This window comes from Gopherus flavomarginatus, chromosome 1 (genome assembly GCF_025201925.1).
Source record: "Gopherus flavomarginatus isolate rGopFla2 chromosome 1, rGopFla2.mat.asm, whole genome shotgun sequence".
Lineage (NCBI taxonomy): Eukaryota > Metazoa > Chordata > Testudines > Testudinidae > Gopherus > Gopherus flavomarginatus.
This window is the reverse complement of record NC_066617.1, coordinates 52,433,968-52,446,516: the sequence shown is the minus strand read 5'-3', so window position 1 is coordinate 52,446,516 and position 12,549 is coordinate 52,433,968. Positions and strand designations below refer to the sequence as shown.

At 43.6% G+C, this 12,549-nt stretch overlaps 1 protein-coding gene across 1 annotated transcript in view; it reads left to right on the top strand.

Annotated features, from left to right (window-relative positions):
• The first annotated feature begins 225 nt into the window (after positions 1-225).
• Positions 226-12,549, top strand: part of FOXP2 (forkhead box P2) — a 674,789-nt gene continuing 662,465 nt past the window's right edge. The window contains exon 1 of the mRNA XM_050936167.1: positions 226-260. The gene's annotated coding sequence lies outside the window, so the exon portion shown is untranslated. The remainder of the gene's footprint in view (positions 261-12,549) is intronic.

Below are 12,549 nucleotides of genomic sequence, written 5' to 3'. Positions count from 1 at the left end.
TTTATATTGAATACAGACAGAACTGCCATTGCTACGTTATCTAATAAACTATATATCAAAGTTTGGGACTGATTCTTCTCTCCATTACAGCAGATTCACACGGGGTAGCTCCATGGACTTCAGTGGATTTAATCCTGATTTATAGTGATGTAAGTCAAAGGAGAATCAAACCTCATCTGGACTTTGAAGGATTTTTCATGGATCTCTTCCTTGCTCTCATTATTGCTAATAGGCATTAGTCTCTTCACCAATCCATCCAGGTACTGGATATAATTCCATATACTCGTATGTTGAACTTTTTTTATAACTATATCCAAAAATACCACTGTAAGGGCTTGATGCTTGATCTTATGTCATGCTATACACTCACTTTCACTTGACTTCGATATGAGGAACTAACACTGAGTTGTAAATTCGATAGTGATTCCAAGATTTCATTCAAAGTTTGAATTTACTACATCAATGTAGTTAAGCTTTCGAATATAATGCAAAGCCTCAAAACTCTTATTACCTCTGTTATCAAATCCTGAATTGTAATTCTTCAGTTGAAAAGGATTTTAGTTGCACAAATCTCAGACAAGTTTTAATAATATACTGCATTATGTTTACAAATGATAGACCAGATTGTCCCTAGCTTTTGCATGTGTGTGCAGTGGGGTTAGCAGGGTGCAAAGAAACTTCTTGAATACTTCAGCAACCCACACAATGGCTCAGGACAGCAGCAAACTTTGAACTCAGGGAGGAGCAGAGATCATTTTCTTCACTTTTCCCCCTCCCATGGCACAAATTCCCCCGAAGGGAAAGAGGAGAGGGTTGGAAGGAGGCAGGGCCATGCTCCAACTCCCCCTCTCTCCATAACGGCCTGAATTTTATCATTTTCTAAACTTGCTGAAAAAGACATCTGTCTGAAAGAATTTTGGAGAGGGTTTGAGTATATGCTTCCTGGATGAGGGATTTGGTGGTGGGCTGGCTGAGTTTCTGAGGAACTGATGGTTTTAATGCTGCTGAGATTTAATTTTACTTGTTGTATAACTGATAATATTAAGGTCCCTAGAGCCTTGAGTAGATGTCTTTATTATTTTAAACCTAAAACTAACTGATTAAAAATAAAATGGCCTGCAGAGTTGGTCAAATGCAGAGGCAAACGTTCTGCATCGTCAAAAGTTACGGTGCAGTGTGTGTGTGTGCTTCTCCTGCATCCCCGATAAACTGGCGAAGGATTATACCTCCTTTTAAGGCAGAGTGCTTCCATACTGGCCCCAATGTTGGCTAGGGGCTAAATGCCACAATCTTACTTTAATGTCACTTCATCTAGGTCAGAAATGAAACCTTTGCTAGGGTGGAATTTGACAGCTCTTTAACAGGGAATGAGCTATAGTATACAACAGTTTACAAAAGAAAGTGGGGAAAATGCCATATCTAATGAAATTGTAAGGCAAATTTTAGGTGAGCAGAATGTAGTTGTGCTACCACAACTTCCTCCTCTTTCCCCTCCTCGGCAAATTTTCCATTAGAAGGGGTCCAATAAGAAGATCTATATCACCTTCTGATGGCGTAGATTCTGAAATTAATATGGCTGTTGTCTTTAGTAACCACAGATCATTAGGGCCTCAGTTTTACATCTCATTTGAAAGACTGCACGTCCAGCAGCACAGGGCTCCAGCACTGAATCATTCAGTCAGTTTTGACCCACTGGAAAAGTGCCACTTACTGAATATCCAGCACCACTTCTTGCAACATCATAGGTTTCTTTGGAGGGGCCAACTCTTGCTTAGCTTGGGAATATGCTTGTCTTTTACTTTGCAGAGTGCCTAGAACTACTGAGCTCTCATTCAGTTTGGAGCCTCCAGTATTATTATAATACTAATAATAATGTATTATAATAATAGTGTGTCTATCATAACTTTAACCCAATTTACCATAAATCAATGACATTTACAAAATATCAAGAGTACTAAAAACTCTCAGTCCTAGGGGAAAAACCCCGATTAATCCACTCCATTTAAAAAAGTTTGAGTGAACAGATAAACTTTGCACTGTGCCCTGAAAGCCATCAGCCTGAAATCTCTTGGATCAAGGGAGAAGTGAATGTCATAGCCGAAGTCCCACTACTGAAAATACCCTACCTTAACCATACAAGACATACAGTCATCTTGAGCTCTTCAGCTGATCTCAACCTACCAAAAAGAGTACAAGGAAAAAGCCAGTCTACAGTTAAAAGAAGCCAGGACCCAAACCACAAAGAGATTTATGAATCAAAACTGTCGACTTGAATCCCATTCAAAAATGAACTGGAATCTATTGACCATTGGTATAATATGCACTATATCAGGGGTTGCCAAACTTATTGATCCTCTGAGCTGCATACAACAATCTTCAGAAGTTTGAGGGCTGAAGCCCTAAGCCCCTGCAGGCACACCTTGTGGGCTGAAGTCCCAAGAACTCAATCCTGCTGTGCAGATGCCAGAGGTGATGCGGGGGGCGGGGGGGTCACATGAGGTGACATGCCTCTGGAGATTTTTGCCAGGGTTTGCTGGCCCTGCTCGGTCACATGGTGCTGCTGCACCCCATCTCTGCATGGCAGCTGCTGGAGCTAGCAAGCTGGGAGCTGTGGCTGTGGAGATAGGCACTGGCTGGGAGCTGCAGGGAGAGCTGCTGTTTTAGCTGGTGCCTCTTCCATGCAGCTAAAGCAGCATCCCCTCCCTGTAGCTCCCAGCTGTTTGCCACTGCTTCTGCATGCAGAGCTAACACCTGGAAGCTGCAGGAAGGGGCCACTGAGGGTAAGGGGGGCATGAGTCAAGCTGTTGGGGGGCAGACCTTTAAATTGTGCCCCTCAACTCTCAGCAGGCATCAGTTGTCTCTGGCAGAAGCCCCTCGCCCCACCACTCCACCACAGGGCAGAAGTCTCAAGCACCTCTCCCCCAAGTCTAGTTGGCGGAGAATGGGGAGGACAGTGTGGGGCTTCACAACTGTAAAAGAGCCGCATGCAGCTCACGAGATGCAGTTTGGCCACCCCTACTCTATATCAAGAACCACACCAATAAGCGGTCAGCCACATTCTGTACAATCTGAAGTTTTCAAATTTCCAAGTTAGGCTGAAAATGGGGAGAAAGGGATCTGCTTCTCCCTGGTGACTAGGCTGTGTAATTGATAAGTATGTTTATTCCAAACCAGAGGATGTTATCAAAACCCACTAGACTTTTGTCCTGTCTGGTGCGTGGTTCTTATTGGCTCAGCGATGTCAGTGGTTGTTCTGGTGATAGTTCACAGTCTTTTGCTATAACAGAACATTATATGACTTATAACCTGAGTCAAATGGAAGGCCCAAGGTGCCAATGACCAAACTAATCTCGGGATTATCAAGGGACTTGTTGGACTACCTTGCTTCATGTTAACTTTTTCTGCAAGAGGTCCCTGGCCAAGGAAAGGACTATGGCTTCCCCTTCCTGTAAGCAGAATTTGTATCTGTTGTTTAATCTTCTTTGTGAACTAAAGTTTGGTATCTGTGTCAATTATCCTTATAGCTGTATCATGTCCTCCATCCGTAGCATATGCACTGCATGGGACATTGATTGTAATGGAGGAAATCCCCACACTATCTAAGAATAGGGGTAAAACAATTATTTGGTTTACTTGGATTTGGACAACACTATTGACTCAATACAATCAGGGCCGGCTCCAGGCACCAGCTTATCAAGAAGGTGCTTGGGGTGGCAACTCCAGAGCGGGGCGGCACTTTCAGATATTCGGTGGCAATTCGGTGGAGGGTCCCTCACTCCCACATGAAGGATATCCCGCTGAATTGCCGCAGATAGCGATCACGATCGTGGCTTTTTTTTTTTTTTTTTTTTGGCTGCTTGGGGCAGCAAAACCCCTGGAGCCAGCCCTGAATACAATACTTCACTGAAAGATCGCTTTTCTGTTAATATCTCCTCTAAAACCAGTAGGGCATCACCAGGACTAATCTGTTTTCCTGTAAAGTCACCTTTATAAAAAAAAATAATCCTTTTTAAAGTAGCAGGTATATTGCTATTGGGTTCTATCTGGTTCATTTAATGTTGCAAACCTTTTTGTTTTAGAAGAACAATTACTCTTTCATATAACACCTTTCTGTTTTTACCAGGAGCAGGAAATTCAGGTTCAGACTAAAGCTCCAGACTTGCAAACACTTCACCTTAAGTGTGTGATTAGTCCCATTTAGTAGGTTTTCATGATACTCACTTGCTTAATCTTAAACACTTGCATAAGTGATTGCAGGATTGAGGCCCAAGGCAGTAGTGCACAAAGACAGCCTAGTGACTATTTGCAATGTTTCCCTATTAACTGACATTTTTAAAATTGGACCTTACAGTACATTAATATAGTGTCCACCACTTGAAATTGTTAACTCTGGGATGGAAAATGACAAACAGAGCAGGTCAAAAATTAAAATATTTCCAAGAATACTTGCTTGAATATTCATGGAAATAGTGAATGGAATTTAAGCAAATGTTAGAGAATATTTTTCGAAAGGAAATTGTGAGTGTTTGCTCTAGAAACTTGATCCTAAAAGTTAACTCTGCCTATCAGGAAATAGAAATAATTCCACCTGTTATATAGCAAAATCAAAACTAAGCAAGACAGCTCAGGTTTTGAATTTTGGATACAGAATGCATGAAATGAACTGCTCATGAGCAGACCAAGATTTATATATTTAGATTATAGTAGTGGCTAGGGGCCCAAATTAAAAGTGGGATCCCATTATGCTAGAAGTTAAAAACACATAGTAAGAGAGTTCCTGCCCCAAAAAGATTACAGTCTAATTAGCAAGACAGACAAAAGGCGTGAGGAGAAATAGAGACCCTGAGAGGTGAAGTGACTTTTCCAAGCTCATGCAGCTTGTCAGTGACAGAGCCGGGAATAAATCCAAGGTCTCAAGACTGCCCATTCAGTACCCTATTCACTAGACAATGCTGCCTCTCAAAAATTATTAGCAAACATTATTCCATGGAAAAAATGCAAGAAAACTGTCTGAGTCATTTACAGTGCACAAACACGCTAAATTCGTCTAATAACTTTACCAGGTATTTGATCTGATAACCATTCTGTTATAGCTAGGGCCCTACCAAATTCACTGTCGATTTTAGTCAAGTTCATGGTCATAGGGTTTTAAAAATCTTAAATTTCATAGCTCAGATACTTAAATCTGAAATTTCACGGTTTTAGGGGGCCATCGGGGGTGGTGTCAGATGGCTATAGTGTGTGTGGGGGGTCACATTGTTGCCACCCTTACTTCTGCACTGTTTTCAGGTGATGAGTGGCCAGGACTTCGGTTTTACGTTTCATTAGAAAGACAGAGCCTTTAGGAACACAATGTCCTGAACTGATTCAATGCTGACTGAGTAGGAAAAATTCCCCCTGTTGATGGTGTTTACAGTATCACCAACAAAGGAGGATGGACTTGTGGGTAAAGCATAGGACCAGGAGTCAGGATATTTAGGTTCTATACCCAGGTCTACAACAGAGTTCTTTTGTGATCTTTGGCAATCTCTCTATCCCTTAATTTCCCCCACTGTGATGAACATGATGGTCCTTCTGTGCTTAAAGTCTATGAGTCTATAATGGGAATAATAGGTCTTACCTACTTCATAGAAGCATTGACAGACAGCTCGTTAATATTTGTAAACACTTAGACTCTTTGATTGAAGGCTCTATAAGAAGTGCCAAGTATTACTAGTTATGATTGTAAAACCTCTTCCCATAGAATACTTAGAATTTTCTTGGACATTGTTTTTTTTTTTCCCAAGACAACCACCTTCTGAAGTATTGTTCAGTGATAGTTATATTGCCATTCTGATTCCTTCAGTATTGCAAGCCTTTTTATTGTTGTGAGATATTGAACTGTAGGCCTTTGTATTGATCAGTCCTACAGCTGGTCTATACCAGAAAACTGGGTTGGTTTAACTATGTTGGTCATGGGTATGAAAAATTCACACCTCTGAGCGGTGTAGTTAAGCCAGCCTAAGGCTATGTCTACGCTACCACTTATGTCAGTATAACTTATGTCACTCAGGGGTATGAAAAAAAACATACCCCCCGCCCCCCGAGCGACATAAGTTACACCAACCTAAGTGCCGGTGTGGACAGCATTATGTCGTCAGGAGAGCTTCTCCTGCTTACATGGCTACTGACACTCTTTGCGGGTGGTTTAATTATGTTGATGGGAGACATGAGAGATCTTACAGCAGTGCAGCTGCCTTGGTACAGCCGTGCCTCTTTAAGCTCTCTAGTGTAGACATAGCCATTGTCTCCATGTACATAGTGCTAGTTGATGGATGCATACGCCAATGGGAGAATCCCTCCAATGGTGTACATAGCGTCTACACTGAAGTGCTACAGTGATGCAGCTATGCCACTGTAATGTTTTATGTCAGACAGGACCCCAGGAAGATAAGATTTGTGATTCAAATGAGACCTTTGATCCATCAAGACCAATTTTCTCCCCCTGGCAGTGGCCAATGCTGAAGCTTCATAAGAAGGAGAAGGGAAATAAAGCATAATTCATGTAGCAAATTATGTAATTCTCTACATGAGGGGAAAGATCCTTCCTGGCCCCTGCAGAGATCAGCATAAACCCCAAAGCAAAAAATTTGATTGGCCTTACCTTACCAAACATAATTCTAAATGTTGTTATTGGTCATAAAATTCTTAAATAGCTTTTAAAATCAAGGTATTTGACTCTACAATCCACCCTCCTCAGGGACAATGCAGGCATTAAACAATGCTGGAAGGAGCACTTTGAGATCCTACTAAACCGAGAATACACAGTCTCTGAAGACACCGTCGAGTTTATTCTACGACACTCAGCAATGTCACACCTTGCTGATCCCCCATCTTCTGAGGAAGTCCAGCATGCCATCAGCCAGACAAAAAAATCACAAGGCACCAGGCCCAGATGGCATCCCAGCTAAGGGTCTTAAAGCTGGCGGAATGCTTGAGCACAAACTTTGCCAACTCTTCAACAAAATCTGGACCTGAAGAAATTCAACCTGACTTAAAGAATGCCAACATTGTTACAATATTTAAGAAAGAGGACAAATTTTTATTGCTCTCCTCTCCACTGCAGGGAAAATCCTTGCCCGGAACCTACTAAACCACCTCCTCCCCCTTGCTGAGGAACTCCTCCTCAAATCAAGTGTGGCTTCAGGCCATCCCGAGGCACAACTGACGTGATCTTCATGGCATGATAGATTTAGGAGATGTGCAGAGAGCAACACTGGGAACTGTTCATGGCATTCATCAATCTAACCAAGGCCTTTGACTCTTAATCGTGATGCCCTATGGAAGGTGCTGTGTAGGTCTGGCTGTCCACAGAAATTCATTTCCATCATCAGACTACTCCATGATGGGATGACTTCCACCATTCTGTACAACAGCTCAGAAACATAACCATTCATCATTCACCTTGGTGCAAAGGAGTGCTGTGTCATTGCTCCAACACTTTTCTCTATTTACTTTGCCATGATCCTGATTCTCATTCATGACTGCCTTCCTTATGGAATTGAGATTGAGTATTGTATGGAAGGCCAACTCCTCAATCTCCAACCTAAATCTAAGATCATAAGAATTGGCATCACTGATTTCAATATGCAGATGACTGCCTCATTCTCGCACACACAGAGGCCGACCTGCAAAGCACCCTAAATCTTTTTGCAGATGCCCATCACAGCCTGAGTCTCTCTCTCTCTTTCAACATTGGGAAAACCAAGGTACTCTACCAGCCCTCATATGCACAAACTACTCTTCGTGCTCCACAAATCACCATTGACGGAGAACCGGTGGAAAATGTGGACCATTTTCCATACCTTGGCAGCCACCTCTCCAAAACAGCCAGCATTGACACAGAAATTGAATACAGGATCCACTTTGCCAGCACATCTTTTGGAAGACTACTCAAATGAGTCTTCAATGACAGGGATCCACAAACAGGCACTAAGATCTTGGTTTACAAAGCAGTTGTCACCCCCACCCTTCTCTATGGGTGTGAGACCTGGGTAACCTATAGACAACATCTCAAGCAGCTGGAGTGGTTCCAGCAGCGCTGCCTCAGGAGGATTGTCAGGATTGGCTGGGAAGACTGACACACTAACATCAGCGTTCTCTCTGTAGCCAACATCAGCAGTATAGAGGCACAGGTAATGAAACATCAGCTGTGTTGGGCTAGCCACTGTGTACATAGGCCTGACACTTTCCTCCTGAAGCAAGTACTCTTCACTCAGTTTAAGTCAGGGAAGAAGGGCTTGCGGAGGGCAGGAGAAGCACTTCAAAGACATACTGAAAGCATGCCTTAAAAAGGGAGGCAGCACCTCAACAAACTGGGAAAACTCAGCACGGAACAGAGCACAGTGGCACCACACCATATATCAAGCCACAGCTCACTTTGAGGAGAGACATGCTCATGAGACAGAGAAATGACAAAGGAGGAAAGAAGGGGCACAACAGTTCAGCCAACAATTATGTCTCCCTTAAGATTACATCTGTCACTTCTGTGGGACATCTGCAGGGCATGAATTGGGCTCCTCAGACACTTAAAAACCCACCAATGAAACCCCTTGGCAGACATCATCCTTACATTGAGGGATAGCCGAAAAGAGAGATGAGGTAACACTCATTACTTTAGCTTGTGAAAAATATCCCTCACTGCACTGCAGAGGTGTTATACTTGTTTCTATATGAGGTTTTCATCCCATATATTTACACATCTAGGATGTATTAACAGGAGTGCCGTATGTGATACACAGGAGGTAATTTTCCCTTTCTACCCAGCACTGGTGGGCCCTCAGCTAGAGAACTGTGTCCAGATATAGGGACCACACTTTAAGAATGAGGTGAAAGTTGGAGAGAATCCAGAGGAAATCAAAAATAGTAAAGGTTTGGAAAACATCATCTATGATGAAAGGTTGAAAGTAGATTGCTTAGTCTGGAAAAGAGAAGGCTAAGGGGGCACATGATAACAGTCTTCAAATATGTGAAGAGGGTGATTAATTGCTCTCCATGTCTGCTAAGGGAGGGGAAAAATGCAATGAGCTTAATTTGCAGCAAGAGAGATTTAGGTTAGATATTAGGAAACGCTAACTGTAAGGAGAGATAAGTACTGAAACAGGTTGCCTAGGGAGGTTGTGGAATCCTTGTCATTGAACATCTATCTGGGATGGTCTAGGTAGACTTAATCTTGTCTCAGCATGGGGTAGTGGAGGAGATGGGTGGATTAAATGACCTCTTGGGATCCCTTCCAGCTCTACATTTCTATGATTCTCTGTATTGTTATGCTACAAAGCAGGCAAATATGCAACCATCAACACCACCACATCACGAAGTAAGATATTTTGTGGGCTGCTGGACACTGTGAATTTTACACTCTAGACTGTTATTTAGCATAAGCATTTTTGTAAATGTAATATGCTGGGAAAATGTACTCTTCAGCAGCTTTCTTACTTGCATCTACCCTATTGGTTAGTGATAGTAGCTACGTTGCAACAACAACAACAAAAATCAAGAATGCTGTGACAGAGTGCTGGGCAACAGAGCTGAACTAGCACCCTGGTCACTGCAATGTCAGTTAGCTGCCTGGGGGTAAACCTGATGTGATAGCTGTGCCTGATAGATTGAGGCTGGGCTGTAGAGAGCTACAAAGCTAACTAACCCATTAACCTAGAAAAGGCATAGGAAGGATGTGCCAGTGGGAGAGAGCCAGTGTCTCAGAGTTAGAACCAAGAGAGAGATTTCCCACCTCTTCTATCCTTGATGTATGGGCGAAGGATGATATGCTGTTGCAAATAAGATGCTGCACAATGCCATAAAGGTAATGGGGGTTACTGTTAATAAACCACATGTAGTGTTTGCAAACAGAGAGTCTCCCACTGGTCTGTGAGCACAGACAAAGGCAGGAACGGAGAGGGTTCCCTGTTACAAATGCTTATGAGACCAAGTCCTGCTAAGCTTTAAACATTGTAGTATATTTTTTCATACTACAGCTAAGTAGCTGCTAGATGAGTTAGTGGAATTGTGATTGATTACCATTGTGAGCTGGGTGTAGCCTTGTGATGGACTGTGTTAAAACCTCATTCATACTGATGTGTGAATGAATCCTCCACTTAGATAGTCATAAGGGGTCACAGCTAAAACAAAGCCAAAGAGTCTGCCCAGAAACTAATAGCAGGGAAAGGGAAGTTTCCAGTGGTTATTGTGACCAGAGGCTGATGTCTGTCTGTGTGAGAGAGAGAACACATGGAAACTGAGGACAGAGGAGAACAGAGAGAGAGACGGAGGCAACAATCAAGAAAGCCAAACACTAGCCCGTCAGCCTCTCTCCCAATTTGGGAAATGGGAGAACACCAAGCTGAAGGGGCACAGCTTGGTGAAGGTACAAGAATCAGCCCCACAATTTTTGTTTAGATCTGGGGAGTACGGCAACATTAATGGGAAGTGGGTTCTAGCCCACGAAAGCTTATGCCCCAGTAAATATGTTAGTCTCTGAGGTGCCACAAGGACTCCTTGTTTTTTTTTAGTAATAACCATGTAATCAATGCCAAATTCAATCTCTGGAAATTCCCTTTAAAGATGTAGCCCAGGTAAGATAAATAGTTTGTAGCAATTGGTTTACAGTGAACCAGCTGTCTTGCTTCTAGGGCAGAACATATTGTAACAGGAGCTGTAGCTTTCCAGCAAGAAGAGATGAGGAGTGGTTGAAACCTGTTTTGGGACCTAGGGTTTACGGGAATCTTAGCTCTGGTCCACACTATGAGTAGGTCGAATTTAGCAGCGTTACATCGATTTAACCCTGCACCCGTCCACACGACAAAGACTTTTTTTCGACTTAAAGGGCTCTTAAAATCGATTTCTGTACTCCTCCCCTGACAAGGGGATTAGCGCTGAAATCGACCTTGCCGGGCCAAATTTGGGGTAGTGTGGGTGGGGTGGTCACAATTCAATGGTATTGGCCTCTGGGAGCTATCCAAGAGTGCTCCATTCTGACCACTCTGGACAGCACTCTCAACTCAGATGCACTGGCCAGGTAGACAGGAAAAGGCCCACGAACTTTTGAATCTCATTTCCTGTTTGGCCAGCGTGGCAATCTGCAGGTGAGCGCAGCTCTCATCAGCAGAGGTGACCATGATGGAGTCCCAGAATCACAAAAGAGGTCCAGCATCGACCGAACGGGAGGCACAGGATCTGATCGCTGTATGGGGAGACGAATCCGTGCTAGCTGAACTCCATTCCAAAAGACAAAATGCCCAAACATTTGAAAAAATCTCCAAGGGCATAAAGGACAGAGGCCATAACAGGGACCCACAGCAGTGCCATGTGAAACTTAAGGAGCTGAGGCAAGCCTACTAAAAAACCAGAGAAGCAAACAGCTGCTCTGGGTCAGAGCCCCAGACATGCCACTTCTATGATGAGCTGCATGCCATTCTAGGAGAAGCAACCACAACTTCCCCGCCCCTGTGCTTTGACTCCATCAATGGAATAGCACACAACAGGGATCCGGGTTTTGGGGATGAGGAAGATGAAGAGGAGGAGGTTGAAGATAGCTCACAGCAAGCGAAGAAACCATTTTCCCTGACAGCCAGGAACTGTTTCTCACTCTGGACCTGGAGCCAGTACCCCTCCCCCCGAACCCACCCAAGGCTGCCTCCCGGACCCGCCAGGCAGAGAAGGGACCTCTGGTGAGCGTATCTTTGTAAATATTATATATGGTTTAAAAGCAAGCGTGTTTAATGATTAATTTGCCCTGGCATCCGTGGCCAGTACAGCTACTGGAAAAGTCTGTTAACATGTCTGGGGTTGGAGAGGAAATCCTCCAGGGAAATCTCCATACCAAAGCCTTTGTGAAAGGTTTCTGGGGAGGGCAGCCTTATTCCATCCTCCATGGTAGGACACTTTATACCATGCCAGGCCAGTAGCATATAGTCTGGAATCATTGCATAACACAGTGTATGGTCCCAGTGTTTTCTGGCATTCAAACAACATCCGTTCTTTATCTCTTTGTGTTATCCTCAGGAGAGTGATATCATTCATGGTCACCCGGTTGAAATAGGGTGATTTTATTAAGGGGACATTCAGAGGTGCCTGTTCCTGCTGGGCCGTTTGGCTGATCAGAAATGTTCCCTGCTGTTAGCCACATGGTGGGGGAAGGAGTGAAGTGATCATCCCAGAGAATTGTGTGTCGGTGTGGGTGGAGCGGGCGGGGGGGAGGTTAGTTGGGTTTGTGCTGCATTTTAACCTAAAAACTGCAGCCCCTCTTTTTAAATTGCCAACCCATTTTAAATGGCCAACCCAACAGCTGCTTGGTATGGGAAATGAGGGCACTGCTGTTTGAAACCATTCCCACGTGTTATGAAGGTTAAAGAAGCCAAAAGACTGGGTCTTATCATGGCTGCCTGCAAGCCAAATTCTGTTGCCTGGCCCTGTGGGAGTGATCTCTCACACCAAACTGGCATACCTTCAATAAGAGGCAAAATGCGACCTTGTACTGAAAACACATGTGCTATGTAATGTTAACAGCAAGGT